Consider the following 16,069-nt stretch of genomic DNA (forward strand, 5'->3'; position numbering starts at 1 on the left):
ATATGAAGGAAGAAAGCAGGATAACTAACAATTCGAAATTATAGGTAGGCCCTACTAATTTCGAAGATATTGTAAAGCTTTGCCAAAAAAGGAGAAATGCACATGACTCGGATTGTTTTCTGCGTACATTACCCATGCTCAAAAAGTGTTATTAATGGGAAATTATTCTAATTCCGGAATTTTTCCCGTCCCGCTGAAGTAAACAATTTCTCCGGGACAAAGCACACGATTTCTGGTCAATCCTGCTGAATCCTAGACGGTTAGGAAACCTAGTCATTGGATGCTCTAGAAAAGGCAAATTAAAAAAAACCGAGGTGATAGTTAAAGAGAAACCCAGGTTGCAGAAAATTACAGAGAGAGATGGATTATCCATACAGAGAACCGGAGGTGATAAACTTCTAGTGCTGACGTACGAACATTAGCCCAGTGGCAAGAGACATGTGGACAGTGCTATGAAAGCGATGAAGTAATTGGAAACAGATCGCTGGTTTAATCCTTGTAGTGTTGGTGACGGTTACCACATACATAGTAGTTTTCTCTACTGTTTCGATCACATCCTTAACGATGTCTTCACGTCATCATTCTTGTTAATCGTCACAAGCTCATATCATAATCGCCAGGATCGTGCAACTTATGAATATCATCTTTTTCCCCACTTGAAGAGATCTTTTAACGTAATACAATTTAACAGCGATTATTCTGACGTCCTTGAATGTACTTGTTATATTTCTCTTCTCATATCTCTCTTTATAATCTTATCTCTTAATACAACTGTCAATAAAAACGGTAAGAATCTCCTTTCAAAGATTCCAATTCTATTTTTATGGGATTGTCTCATTAGAATAGAAAGAAAAGAGAGCCACGAATCCCATTCAGTTGAGTTTTTTCCGAGGTTTTCTCCAAATACAAAGCGAACTTTAGGTAATTCTATGACGGATCCAAATACCATTTCGATAACATTGATTCCATCGACACTAATTAATCGCGCAGTTGATACAGCGTCGTTAAATAATGCTTAAAAAACCTGGATTACCAGTAACATATGCAAAGTTTGTTGCTGACATAGAAATCAGATTTCAACCCCATCGAACACCTTTGGGCTCATTGTAATGTACAATATTTGCCAGAAAGAATCGCACGACATTTTCCCCAACCTCATAACCTCTACCAACGAAGAAAGGAACACAATTCGCACAGAGACCTACTAAAGTCTAGTGGAAGGTCTTCTCTAAACAGTAATATTTGTTATAGTCGAAAAGGTAACCCAACTCAACATTGCAACGTACAGGTGAAGAAACAAATCTCCTCACACCTTTTTTCAACGATATAATAATAATAATAATAATAATAATAATAATAATAATAATAATAATAATAATAATAGTAATTTATTTATTTAATCTAGCAGAGCTAAGGCCAGTAGGCCTTCTCTTCCGCTCAGCCAGACTCCAATTCTAATTGAATACAATTGGTTACATAGTTATTACATTAATATCTAGACCATAAAACAACATGAAAGTAAATAATGAAAGTTGGATAAGTAATGTTAGTGTGACAATAATAAACATTGGTAAGAAATAGTGATAATAATAATAATAATAATAATAATAAAATAATAACAATAATAATAATAATAATGAGATAATTTAAATATTTATTCTGTGATATATATAACCATTAAACATTGAGAAACCTGAAACAGCTATTATTGTTAACAAGAATTATTAGAAAAATATTTCGTTAGTCTATTCTTAAATTGGTTTGATGTCTGACAGTCCCTGACATTACTCGGTAGGGAATTCCAAAGCCGAGGAACAGCCACAGTGAAAGAAGATGAATATGAGGATGTTCGGTGGGAGGGAATGGATAATATTGAGGAGTGTTGTGATATAGCCCTAGTACAGAGTGGCCTCTGGGTACGGGTGAATTTTAAAATGGTTCTATAAGACCATAGTAATGCGAAAAGTAAACTCTTTGAGAAAAACAAGCTTCAAAACTTCATACAATTTAGTTATCTTGCTCATATTTTTGAAAATAACTTGGGTTAAATGACTCCATTCCAATTTAAACAAGTCTGTAATCCTCCTCGTAAGTTGTGTATTACATTCTACAATATCTCACAATCAGTGTTTTTTATTTCTTCTCGTTTGCTCGTATGCGTTCCTTAAGCTCTTCTGTTCTGAAAGACTCTGGACTTTAAATAGCTCTATACACTCAGATCCGGAGATCTTGCTGGCCTAGTGATGTCCCCAAATCTTGAAATCAGTCGACAGGAAACATGGTTCTGAAGGTATTCAACCTTTCTCTTGCTGTATGCGCCGTTGCACCATATTGTTGAAAGAGAGGATTATTTATCCAAGTCTCCACACTTCTTCTAAGAGTCGTTCTCGGAAGATTCAACGCCAGAGACTGCCAAACTGCTGAGCGGGTCGGACTTCAGTTCGCACTCGTTCAATTTTCTCGGGCGTTCGAAATACTGCCACGAAATGATTAATTAATACTGTTATGAATACGAAAATTACTAACCAATTGTAAAATCATATCGCGTTTCAGTATCCTTCCATGTCTTGCTACTCAAAACTAAGTTAAGAAATCTCTTTTTGTCGGAAAATGTTCCCGGTTTAAAAAAAGAAAGTCTCCACAGAAAAGTCCGTTGATCTACTGAAAAATATGCCGTGGTTCATCAAATTGCATAATACAGAAAATGATTTCGTAACAATGTGACATTCGTTATTCGCATTCTACAGCTTGCTGAACTCCACTCGTAGGCTACCTGGTGGCCAACCTGTATTCGTGGAGTCACAATGACAAGGGGAATTTCGAACTCGGTCCCTTGGCTAAGGAAATATCAGCTGCTGAGCCGTGGGTGTCCAGCTATTGCTCTCTTTTGACAGTAAAATATGAGTGTATTCAGAAGGCAGTATATTTACAGTTTTTTTTATCAGTGTCAGGTTTATAAAGTGCACTTTGTAATTTTCCTTCTGCTATCAGTTTCACCTATGGATTGTGGCGGACTACTTGTGTACATAGCAACTGCAACTATTTTTTTCTAATCGTGGCTTGCGATTATGTTGTGGCTAAAGTAGTTTCTCATTTCCTCATTGCGTAAGGTATAAAAAAATTATTGTCAGTCTGTATTTACTTCGATTTATACATCATCATCATCATCATCATCTGTATCTCTTCATCATCATTATTTTCATGTGCATCTCTTCACCATCATTTTCATGTGCATCTCATCATTATCATCATTATTTTCATGTGCTTCTCTTCATCATGATCATCATCATTTTCATGTGTATCTCCAACAAAGCATACATAGGTCAGCACGTAAGAGATTCAGGAGACTAAAATATCTGCAGAGCAACGAAAAAAGAAGGTCCAACATATGGTGCTGGTCAGTTTTAAGCTACAGAATTTTCTGTTTATGCACAGAATTTTCTGTTTATGCATGTTGTACTTTGGCACTCATATGGAAATAGGCCTAGGAAGTTATTAAATATAATTATTCAAAATAAAGAGATGAAGATAAATGAAGCTCCTTGTTTTCCCAATTATCCAATTTTCAACATTTTGTAACATCCAAAATACTCTAATGAATGCAGTTTTTCTCCAATCTCAGTGAAATTTCGCAAAGAAGTGCACAAAAGTTTATGACGTAAACTGACATAGGTATTTTCTTCTGCCATTGAAAATATTGAAATCACCATATGTTAAGGGGAGAGGATGGTATTTTTGATGAAAAATGACTAAATTTCCACAAAAAAAATTCTTTAAAATACCCTGTGATATGTGTGCATCGCCATTTTTAAACTTCCTGCATTATGGATTTTTAAATCACTCACCCACTTTTATTGTTGTTTCCGGTAAATTAAATTTTCAATTTTTTTTCTTTAAAATACCCTTTGATATGTGTGGAATGCATTGCATAACATTTTATGGGTATTTGTGCCCTTATCGGATGTTGAGACGTCATTTTTAAACTTCCTGCGCTATGGATTTTTAAATCACACGCCCGCTTTTATCGGTTTCCAGTAACTTCATTTTTTTTTTTTTTTGCTACACTGCCAGACAAAATGAATATAATTTCTGAACTATTAAAGATACATGCATGAAATTTAGAACACACATTCTTTAGACTATTAGAAAACTTTTCTCTGTAACAGAATTTTGTTAATTGATTTCATTTTAAAAATACTCCGTTTGTTTGCAAGAAAGGAAATCAGAAAATTGTCACTAAACTTTAATTGTTTATTTTACAAACGTAGGGACTAATATCAAAATTCTGTTACAGACAGTTTGTAGAACATGCTTTTGCAAATACATTGCAAAAAACTGTTTGAATCTATCTTTAAAAACGGTTTAGATATATCGGTTTTAGTACAATCCTGCATTGGGTATGTTTTTTTTTCAAATTTGGGCCCCCAAACAATTTTTTTTTTTTCAAAATGTTCTTATTTGGTTGAGTTGCCACAGCTATGAGCTCTCTACATACAAAAAATTAATAATTTACACCAAATAGGAAAAAAGTTTTTAAAAATACCATCCTCTCCCTTAAGGATGTGACAAGTTTTAAAAGAAAGAAAAATTAACAACTAAGGGTATTTTATTTTTCTCGAAACGTAATTGGAAAAAAATATGAAAAGCATATATCACATTTTACAAACATCTACCCGGAATAATTTAAATATAAATTTAAAGAAAAATCATGTAAACTTTGAAAATTGAGACAATTATAGTTCAGTACCGTATTTAAAAAAATTATTATAAGTAAACTATTTGGAATATTGAAGTGAAAATTTGTGTATTGCATGTCCTTATTCTCGGAAATATGTGGTAAAAGTTTCAGATTAATTGCTTAGAAATTTCACAAATCCATACTTTAAGATCTGTAACTCGGGCTTTTCATTTCCTGGTTTCCCAACGTTTCAAAGGTGCAGTACACGAGCTATTAAGTTGTCATGTTTTATACTGTCCTTGTTTTCGTCCTTGTCTACAAGAGAACGGGGAAAACACATGAGCTAGCTCATTCTGCTCGTCAAAATTCTTGGAAACGCCAATCCCTTTACAAACCCTCCTCCTTGCCGATATTATTTAAAATGTGGCCTGTGGAGATGCCACACGTGAACTGTGAAAAAGTAAATTTGTAGTGTGCCATACAAGCTTATGAAGTTCAAGAAAGATTATCTCAATATTTATTAAATAGGTCACATCGCGGAAATGCATGGTCATAATGTAACACGACCGTCACTATAGTCCAGGTCTTATTGCTTTATGCCCTAAGATTGAAAACTAACAATTTCCTCCTCCGTTATTACTACATATCCTAGTGGATTATAGATCAACTATTGACCACATATTTTGTATTCGACAGATAATGAAGAAAAAATGGGAGTATAAGGGTACAGTGCATCAGTTATTATAGATTTCAAAAAGACATATGACTCGATTAAGAGAGAAGTTTTATATGATATTCTTGTTGAATTTGGTATTCCCAAGAAACTAGTTCGATTAATTAAAATGTGTCTCAGTGAAACGTACAGCAGAGAGAGGATAACAGAGAGGGTTTGGAATTGAATGGGTTACATCAGCTGCTTGTCTATGCGGATGACGTGAATATGTTAGGAGAAAATCCACAAACGATTAGGGAAAACACGGGGATTTCACTGGAAGCAAGTAAAGAGATAGGTTTGGAAGTAAATCCTGAAAAGACAAAGTATATGATTATGTCTCGTGACCAGAATATTGTACTAAATGGAAATATAAAAATTGGAAATTTATCTTTCGAAGAGGTGGATAAATTCAAATATCTTGGAGCAACAGTAACAAATATAAATGATACTTGGGAAGAAATTAAACACAGAATAAATATGGGAGATGCCTGTTATAATTCCGTTGAGAAGCTTTTATCATCAAGTCTGCTGTCAAAAAATCTGAAAGTTAGAATTTATAAAACAGTTATATTACCGGTTGTTCTTTATGGTTGTGAAACTTGACTATCACTTTGAGAGAGGAACATAGGTTAAGGGTGTTTGAGAATAAGGTTCTCAGGAAAATATTTGGGGCTAAGAGAGATGAAGTTACAGGAGAATGGAGAAAGTTACACAACACAGGACTGCACGCATTGTATTCTTCACCTGACATAATTAGGAATATTAAATTCAGATGTTTGAGATGGGCAGGGCATGTAGCACGTATGGGCGAATCCAGAAATTCATATGGAGTGTTAGTTGGGAGGCCGGAGGGAAAAAGACCTTTGGGGAGGCCGAGACGTAGACGGGAAGATAATATTAAAATGGATTTAAGGGAGGTGGGATATGATGATAGAGAATGGATTAATCTTGCTCAGGATAGGGACCGATGGCGGGCTTATTAGTAGTAGTATTTATTTATTTAACCTGGTAGAGATAAGGCCGTCAAGCCTTCTCCGCCCCTGTACCAGGGGATTACAACTATAATATGAACAATAAAATTACAATTAACATTAAATTTACAATTTCAATTACAATACAAATTAAAGTACGACAATATTACCTGATCAATGAAAGCTAGACATTTTATCATAGAAGTTAAGAACAAAGAATATTTTTGTATTTACTGAATTACAAATTAAACCTACTATAACAAAAATCTATAGTAATGAAATTACCATATATTGAGATATTTTGTGATAGATTAAGAGTACTATTTACAAGAAACCATGTCTGAACGAGTCTCAATTACTGACCAAGTGCCTAGTAAGTTTGCGTTTGAATTCAGTTTTATTTCGACAGTCCCTGATGCTAGCAGGTAACGAATTCCAGAGTCTTGGCAGGGCTATTGTGAAAGAAGATGAGTATGGGGAGGTGCGATGGGATGGTATTGTTAGTATTGTTTCATGACGAGAGCGTGTGTTCAGATTGTGGTGGGAAGAAAGGTAAGTGAAGCGAGACGACAGGTACGAAGGAATAGAAGAGTTCAAGATTTCGAAGAGAAGGAGAAGTGAATGTAAATTTCTTTTCTTATCTAGTTTGAGCCAACCTATTGTTTCCAGGGATGGGGTAATATGATCATATTACGAACATTGCTTACAAAACGTACTCACAAGTTTTGAGCACGTGAGGGCTTATGTGAGGGCTGCAATGAACCTCCGGATTCTTTAAACGCCAGTAAGTAAGTAAGTAAGTAAGTAAGTGGATTATAGTGATTTTCTATTGTCAGATTGAATTTTCTTTTGCCAACTTTGTTTGGAATTTTGGTAGAGACAAATACTACAACTGACAGTCTACATTCTTTTTATTTATTTATTTATTTAATTATTTATTTATTCATTTGTTGTTGAACATAACAGGCAAAGCCCAATTACAATGTTCACGACTAACAAATTAATTGATAAAACATAAACAAGGAAAAGGAAACATACACTTATTAAAAACTGAAACAAAATAGAAATAAGAGAAAGAAAAAAAAAGAGAAATTGAAATAAGGTGTGAAAGTAGCTTCAAATTAACTAACAACAATATTCTGTAAAATATGATAACAAATAATTCTGTATCTAGAGAAATTCATATTGAAAATATCAACATTAGGATGAGGATGTAATTTATTGTATAACTGTAACATTTGGAAAACTGGGGAATTTTTGTAAGATTCGGTATTTGTCCTTGGTATGTAAAATAAATTTCGAAATTTCGTTTTAAGCTTAGGTGCATATAATGTTATATAATAAAATAAACCAACACAGTCCAACTTATTGTTAATAATTTTATAAAGAAAGTTTAAAGATTGACAATTTCGTCGAATTTGCAAACTAGTAAAATGCAAATGTTGAAGCATTGTAGCATAACTCTCATAGGTAGGATAATCATTATAAAGTCTGTAGTATAAACATTTTAGAAATTTATTTTGAATTTTTTCTAGTAACAGAATATATTTGTTAGTAACTGGGTTCCAGATAACAGCAGCATACTCTAATTTAGATCGAACAATGGAATTATACAAAATTATTATAGCTTTGACTTTAAATTTACAAGAATTTCTCATAACAAAACCTAAACTTTTATAGGACAAATTTATAATATTATTAATATGACTATGAAATGTAAAATTACTCCTAAATAATATATCTAAATCTTTATGTTCATTTTCTGCTGGTAAAACTTTTGCCTCTATTTTCTATGAAAATTTAATTGCATTTTTCAATCTGTTATGTTGGCAGCATCGTTCGTCTTTGAAAAAGCTGCGAATTGTATTGTATTGTATTTATTAACATTCCATGGTATTCATACATTGCTTACAGCTAGAATATGGAACAAGTCAAAAAACTTAATACTATTATAAAATCTTAATTTATAGTCACAGCCTAGATGAAATATATACAGGCGAGATTTACAATATAGTCTACTAGTACAACACAAAGTTTTAGTATCAATTTCATGAAGTGTTATTGAATGTCATGAATTCACCTACAGAATAGAATTAGGTACTTCTTTAATTTGGCCCTAAATAATTTCATGTTTTGAGTTTCATTTTTTATATCGATAGGGAGGCTATTAAAAATTTTTACTGCCATATAACGCACTCCTTTTTGATAGCACGATAGACTTGCCGATGGAGTATGAAAGCCATTTTTTTGACGTGTATTTATGCTATGAACTGTTGAATTAGTTACAAAGTTTTCACGATTACATACGAGGAAGATTATTAATGAAAAGATATACTGACAAGCCACGGGCATTATTTGTAGTTTTTTTTTAAATAGCCCTACACGATTCCCTAGATTTGGCAACTACTATTATTCTAATTACTCTTTTTTGTAACAGAAATATACTGTTACTATCTGTGGAATTTCCCCAGAATATTATTCCAAAACTCATTACCGAGTGGAAGTATGCAAAGTATATTGTTTTTAAGGTATTGATATTTACTATCTTTTGCATAGATCTAATAGCAAAACAAGCTGAATTTAGTTTGGGGGTAATTTCTTTAATATGATTTTTCCAATTTAACACATTATCGATTTTTAAGCCAAGAAATTTGGTAGAATGTTCATGAAACGAAACTTACTAGCGAGTGTTACTTGCAATTTGAACGTAATTAATAATACTAATGTTAGAGAATAATAACATAATACATTTTAAAGTGATATTCGATTTCGGAGTTCGTACTAATACGTAATATGTCTCATTTTTTCTTATGCAGCAGTCCTGCTAAAAAAATTATATTGCTACTGATATGCAATTAAACAGAGTCTAAACCTCTAGCACGTCCAGTAGTATATGTAGCCTACGCTTTATTCTATAAATCATTACATACGGCAGTAAAGGTCAAAGGTCGTGATAAAGTCGTACATTTCAAAGCCTTGTCGTCGCGGTATGTGAGTAGGAAGATTCAATGGAATGGGAATGATAGAGCTTCATTTGCTATTCAGGTTAATTTTCAATCCCTATCGCTGTTGAGACCCTTACAAATGCTCACCATGGCAACGATATGGAGCGAAGTTTCATATCTCGCATATTGCAAGCCCCATTTTCTCCACTGTGAATAGGAGTCTGAAAACACAGAACAAGCATCGGTGCAACTAAATGGGAAAAAGATTCTGCTAACAGTGAAAACTGTTTAGATCCCAAAAGTTGTAAATGTCCACCACTGAAAGAAGCCACGTATGTCAAATATCTGGGTATCATTATTGATCAGAATTTAAAATGGCCTCATCACATTACTTATCTTTGTAAGAGACCTCGTAAAACAATTTATAAATGTGTTAATCTTCGATGCTACTTACCCATTAGAGTTCTACGAAATGTTTATTTGGCCATTATTCAGTCTATCATTCAATATGGTATAATTGTTTGGGGTGGAAGTACAAAAATTAATCTTAGTCCGTTAAATTTACTACAAAAACGAATAATTAAAATTTGTTTGAAGAAACGTTTCGATTATCCAACTAAATTAATTTATTTTGAATTTAATGTATTTAATATTGAACAAATTCATAAGTATACGCTGTTAAAATTTTATCATAAAAATCGTAATAAGTTTATATTACAGACACATAATTATGACGCAAGACGAAATATTAATTCAACATTAGTAGAACCTAAATGTCTCACATCTGCTGGTCTAAAGCATAGCATAAATTTTGGCCCTCGGTTGTACAATGGTTTAACTAAATTACACCCAGAACTTCTAACATGTAACCCACTAACATATAACAAGAAAATTAGTAACGTGTTAATATCTTCAATTCGATTAAATAAATGTATAGCCTATGTGTATTAATTAATCAACCTATATTATATTTGTATTCTATAATTTTGAAATATATATATATATATATATATATATATATATATATATAAATTGTCCTACTTTTCACGTGCGATATTATTCTTCTTTAGTGTTAATATTATATTATATAATTCCATTGACGCTGAAATTTAAATTTTAGTTCCTATTTCGTTTTATTTATTTATTTTTTATTTTCTATATTTCTCTTATATTAATATTGTATTATATAATTTCTGTAACTGTAATTTTAATTTTATTTCCTATTTTATTTTATTTTACATTCTCTTATAGGCCTATTAATATTATATCTGAACTGCGACCGAACACGAGCGCTGCTCATTCGGTATCAAATTTTAATACTACTGTATCTCCTTTTTTTATATTGATTGTATTATTTTATTTCTATTTCTCTTGTTTGTAATTATATTCTTTATTCTGTATATTTAAATTTAAATAAATAAATAAATAAATAATAGCATTTTAGTATCATTTCCTCTTCTGCTAACAACGCCATATCATCAGCAAATCTTATACACTTTATTCTTCTTTCTCCTACTTTTACCCCTCCCTTTTACTTCCTCCAAGTAGATGTTGAACAGTGTATATGATAAAGGGCATTCTTGTCGTACTCCTCTCCCTATTTCACTTCCTTCAGACATTTCTTCTCCTGTCCTGAATACTCAGCATGTAATTAATCATATTGACGGTTTATAAACACTTAAACCAGACCGGGAGTTGATTTCCATATAATAATACAGAGTGGGCCGAATAGGCCGGAGTGAAACCCACAAGCAGTCCTTCAATCTTGCACTTACTGTACTTCGCTATCGAAAAGGAAAATTGTGATGACTGCCATACAGCTGTGCTTGACGTAGGAAGAAAGGCAAGTCCAATAGACCGATTAAATGCACTATGAAAAAAACAATGGACCATGAACACTACCCTTTTCCTTCCTTCTAAGGCCCACGCTGAACAAATATAATGGATTTCGACACGAGGTTGTACAGTACTTACACGAAATGGGAGTGTGGCACCCAGCCTACATCGCTAGCTGCACCTCAACACCGCCTCTCATTCTGACCTATGAATAATACACTTTCTTCTTACAAACACATGCCCAATGGCACCTGCCCACAGTCATTCTGAAATATTTTTGATAGGCTTACCACAGTGTTAGTACGTCATCAAATTTGTCATTAGAACACGGCAGTCCTTTACGTTATCTTCAGGGATGGGGTTGACCATTAAAGGTTCACAATAAACCGGGAACAGAAACAATAACGAGAACAAAATAGTAATATGCGTTACAAGAGCGGTATGTTGACGTTTTCATGGTCGAGGCAAAGATTGAAAAAGCGAAACGTAGTTGAGCTTTTTTAATTTCCGAGAACATGAAAACAAACATACCGCTCGTGTATCGTACATTATTTTGTGCGAAGAGCGTTTATTACATACCTGAAAGACGAATTTATAATTAGTTGCAATGAAATCTCCATCTTGGTTTCTGCTTAATGACGGCAACGTCGGAACACCAAAATATCTTTCTTCAACATTGTTGCTATAAAATGTTTTCTGTGTTTACTATATTCCAGCAGGCCGTGATATACGTCTGTCTTTTTTTTCCCCCAGTCTATAAATGCGAACTTAAAACAAACGGTAAGGTTATGCAATGATTTATTTTTCATTTTAATATTTTAACAATATTATTTATATAACATATTGCAGTAATAACATCGGTATCTGGAATGTTGTTGATTTTTTCACGGCTTCCTTAATGTTACTTGTATCAGGAATGCAATAAGTTTCGTGGAGTAGTAGACTTTACTTAATTTTTGCAAATATTTAAAAACAATAATTAACATTGCAATTTAGGTGAAATTGCAGTGGTAAGTTTCCAATTTATAATTATTACTATGTTAAACGTCTCTAAAAATAATATGTTAAAAGCCTAAAGCAGTAAAATGAATGTCGCGCTTAAGCGGTAAGAAGAGGGAAATTGTTATGTGTGTTGCGTTGGGAATACTGCATGTGGTATTTCACACTTACCGCGTATTGTTTCTGTGCGGAAAACAAGCAAATACGCACGATCTCGCACAAAAATATTTTAAATAAATGTATTTCACTATCATCATCATATTCCAGGCACAAAATTAGACCACTGTTGGCCTGTTTCGGTTCCAGCTATACAGGATCCAATAGACGTTTCTGTGGACGTCCAGATCGTCGTCGCCCTTGAGGGTGGTATTTTAACATTTCTTGGGGTGTCCGGCCAGCTTCCATACCAGAAATGTGTTCAAGCCATCTGTTTCTGTATTCTGTAATTTTTTCTTCTAATGGTTGCATGTTGAGTTCCTGCAGTATATCCTCGTTCCTCTTGTGGTCCAGAAGTGTGTATCCTGCAGTTCGTCGCAGATATTTCATTTCAGCTGCTCTTAATCTGCTGATATCTCTTTGTTTCAGAACCCAAATTTCGCTTCCATAGAGGAGAGTTGGTAGCGCAAGGGTTTTACATAGCTTTATTCTGGAATGTTTCTGTACTAAACTTGGTTTTAGGGTATGGTTTAGCAGTCCTAATATTTGTACAAATTTGTTAATTTTTCTGCTTACATCATTCTCTCCTTCGTTTGATATATTACATCATAAGTATGAAAAGGAATTTATCTGTTCTAAAATCACATTTTCAACAACACTTTTGCTTCGGATTGGGTTTGTACCTTCAAATGTCATTATTTTGGTTTTTTTCTGGTGATATCTTCATGCTTTAGCATTCAAAATTAACGAAAAGCTTGCCGGAGCCCGGGAACGGGAATGTGAGAGTTGACCGGTCAAATTTTAACTTTGTCGCTCTCGTTTCCGTTCACAGCCTACTAGATTCATTCTGTTGTCATCAAAAAACGATTTGGTTGTCATATATTTTGTAGTAAAGAGACCATGACATAATTTCTTGTTCATACATTGTAACTAACGCAGAAATTCAGTAGAATCACTTTCCATACAGTACATTAATACATTTTCTCTTAGTTTAACAAGCAGCGAATGCAGAACACTATAAGATCTACAATTTTTTTTAAAGAAAAATTGAAAGAAGACATATCTAAGGGCGACATCCTTCCCGTGACAACGTCCGTACTCTTTGCGCAAAAATCACACAAGATAAGCCCTAATGATATTGGCTGGGAAATACTTCACATTCACTATACAGTCCGGATTTATCCCAGTGCAAGCGACTATCACCTGTTTGGACCATTGAAGAAAAGCTTAGAAGGCAAAATATTTGCAATGAATAACCTGATGACGAAAGAATTGTGAAAATCACTGCATAATCTATCAAATGTGTGTTTTCAAGAAGGAATAAAACAACTTCCTGACCGTTAGCAATAGTCTCTCGATGAGTTAGGGGACAATTTTAAAAATAATCAGGGCTGGAAATGTTTGTGTAGGGTCCCCATAGGTCTCCTAACAACAACAGGAACGTCCCTTTTTTCGTTAATGTGTCCCATTGTCTCGAAAGAGGTCTTCGGAACATGTTTTTGTCTCGTATTTAAAAAATACTTACTTACTTAGGCTTTAAGGAACCCGGAGGTTCATTGCCGCCCTCACATAAGCCCGCCATAGGTCCCTATTCTGAGCAAGATTAATCCAGTCCCTACCATCATATCCCACCTCCCTCAAATCCATTTTAATATTATCCTCCCATCTACGTCTCGGCCTCCCAACTAACACTCTATATGCATTTCTGGATTCACCCATACGTGCTACATGCCCTGTCCATCTCAAAAATTAGTGGGTGAAAAAACAAAGCTTTTAATATTATCCATCACTGTTGGTGACATTGGAATTTAATACATTGGCAACATTGGAGGTGGCACTGAATGCATACAATGTTTTTAAAACACTTCACACTATGAAGGAAACTGCTACTAGATCAAACATTGTTGAATTTCATTTCTTTATGACATCCTGATTGTGAAAAATGTTCCGAATTTCAAAGACGGCAGTGAATTGAAGGATATTCTAATATCAAAATATTTACAGGAAGACTGGGTTGATCTGATCAAAAAGTGTTGATGAAAAGCTTAATCATTTTGTGTAGGCTATTACTGGCACAAATGCAAATGTTTAAAAGTGAATTTATTTATCAGAAAATATATCCAAGATAGAGAAGTGATTTTGCAAAATTCAATAGCTATGACATGCATAAATACACATAAAAAATTTCATAACAGAACGTTGGATAGTTTTTGAGTTATCAGGGAAACGGTTCTTAAAAATCTAATTTACGGGAAATAAGCGTCAAACATTTTTCTGTAGACTATAATTTCTTGGGAAAAAAAATATCATGTGTTTACAAACAAGCAGTCATTACTAAGATGGCTACTGGTATGAGAAATTTAATCTCCAAACTCTTGCTAATCAGCTGGTATGAGAAATATTGGGAGTGACGCTATCCACTGTCAGGAGGGGTTGAGGTTGCAGAATCCTATTTTTTAAATCATAACTCATTGCAGATATTGACATATTTTTTTCAGGAAAATATACTGGAATAATTTGTGCATTAAACAAAAAATATTTTGAAAAATGGATTTTTTTGAAGTCTTAAGTTGTACCTAATCCCTTAACTGCATTATTTTAATCTGTTCAAAGACAACATAGATAAGCTTACTAGAAAATATATACTAAAGTTCAATTTTTAATAACAGTTCGGTTGCTTCGTATTTTGTTCTGATATTTATAGGAACTCTATTTTTGAATTGAATTAATCTGCTTACTTTGTATTCTATATGTTTGTATAGTTTTGGCCGATGAATTGTATATGCTTTAAATTGAATAGTAATCTGTATAACTCTATTGATAAATTGTTTGTGTTTATAATTTGAAGTAGTTTGCATGATATGTATTATCAGTTTCTGTTTATCACAACTGATTGAATTGTTTATGCCTTAAATTTAATTCACTTGTTTTGTATTATACATATAGCTCAACTGATGAATTATCGTTTGCGTTTGTAAATATAATAATCCGATTGGCTATGTATTGTATATTTTTAGTAGAGCCATCGATGTAGCTCAGTCGGCAGACTCGCTGGGCTGCTGATCCGGAGCTGCGTTCGGGCTTGGGATGGATCCCCCTTTGGTCTCATTGAATGGTTTCTTCCGAGGTTTTCCCCAGCCATGGGACTGAAGCCGGATGGTCTATGGCGAGTCCTCGGCATCACTTCATTTCCCCCTTTGATTTGATTTCCTGGTTGAGTTTTTCCGAGGTTTTCCCCAACCAAAAGGCAAATGCCGGGTAATCTTTTCGCGAATCCTCGGACCTCACGCCATCATTGTAGAAAATTACTAAATTGTAAAACTGTAAAAATTGTAAAATATTGTAAAAATTTGTAAAAATTGTAATTGTAATATTGCAAAATTTTGACTTGTTCCACATCTTAAAGCTTCATTGCTCACGTAAGATCTATGGAATACTTACTTACTTACTGGCTTTTAAGGAACCCGGAGGTTCATTGCCGCCCTCACATAAGCCCGCCATCGGTCCCTATCCTGAGCTAGATTAATCCAGTCTCTATGATCATATTCCACCTCCCTCAAATCCATTTTAATATTATCTTCCCATCTACGTCTCGGCCTCCCTAAAGGTCTTTTCCCCTCTGGCCTCCCAACTAACACTCTATATGCATTTCTGGATTCGCCCATACGTGCTACATGCCCTGTCCATCTCAAACGTCTGGATTTAATGTTCCTAATTATGTCAGGTGAAGAATACAATGCGTGCAGTTCTGCGTTGTGTAACTTTCTCC

The 16,069-nt window shown here is 33.8% G+C and overlaps 1 protein-coding gene across 2 annotated transcripts in view; it reads right to left on the reverse strand.

Moving 5' to 3' along the window:
• The window catches only part of Dip-C (dipeptidase C), an 894,313-nt gene that overhangs the window by 775,044 nt on the left and 103,200 nt on the right, over positions 1-16,069 (reverse strand). The gene's annotated exons all lie outside the window — the stretch shown is intronic.

The sequence above is a fragment of the Periplaneta americana genome, chromosome 5 (genome assembly GCF_040183065.1).
Source record: "Periplaneta americana isolate PAMFEO1 chromosome 5, P.americana_PAMFEO1_priV1, whole genome shotgun sequence".
In the NCBI taxonomy this organism is placed as follows: domain Eukaryota; kingdom Metazoa; phylum Arthropoda; class Insecta; order Blattodea; family Blattidae; genus Periplaneta; species Periplaneta americana.